This window comes from Penaeus monodon, chromosome 19, assembly GCF_015228065.2.
Source record: "Penaeus monodon isolate SGIC_2016 chromosome 19, NSTDA_Pmon_1, whole genome shotgun sequence".
Classification (NCBI taxonomy): Eukaryota; Metazoa; Arthropoda; class Malacostraca; order Decapoda; family Penaeidae; genus Penaeus; species Penaeus monodon.
The window spans coordinates 41179101-41180001 of record NC_051404.1 but is presented as its reverse complement, the minus strand read 5'-3'; positions in this window follow the sequence as shown (position 1 = coordinate 41180001).

Below are 901 nucleotides of genomic sequence, written 5' to 3'. Positions count from 1 at the left end.
CCTATCACCCCATTGTTAGCGGGGCGCGACATAAAGGCACGCTAACCTCCCCTCGGCCTCCCTGTCCGGCGCGTATAAACTGCAGCTCGAAATTTTGAGTTTCCCTTCGGGTAATTTCCCCGGGGATCAGCAGGTATGAGACACGACAGGGCTGGCGTGCTGTCCGGCGACCCTCGACTCCCCTCGCCCGTGCTCCCCTTTCCCCTTTGGCAAACATTCCTCCCTTTGTATCATTTGTTGTTATTTCTATTGGCGCTGCCGATGGCCTTGCAGTAATGGCGAAAGAGCCCCGTTGTTGCTAGGCAGGAAGCGATGCCAGGGCCTAAGCGGTGTTATTTAGATAAAAAAGGATTGATATCTTATGAAAATTTTGTCTCGCATAATATGGATATGATAATGATGGTATCTTTTTAAGGCTCAGCCATTTTGCTAAAACATCCTATGCAATCATTATAATGAACCACCTGGGTTTTTGCATGTATAAAACCGCAAGTTATTTTGCATTCTCAGAGAATCATACCCTCACCCTACAACATTCTCTTTACGTTTCAACATATCTTCGGCCTGCATGCAACATGCTTCATGAAGCAAACGTTTCATATTGCAGGCTAGAGTAACGAACAACAGCAATATTCAAAAGCACTCTGCCTCCGCCCCTGCACATGCAAGAAATCTTCCTAAATGTGGAGAATGGAGTAAAGCTCAGCAAATGATGCAATATAAATGCAAAATCAATCCTGTTGCAGAACTTTCCGACAAGACACAGTGGAAAGTCGCGTGAGAAAGCTATTAGATCTTGTAAGCTGTTCAAGTTCTTTTCTGCGGAAAATCTGATGCTTGTTCTTCAGGCGGAAGTCTTTCCCGCCAGGTGACGTCAGGTCACGTGGTTTGCGCTCTTCGC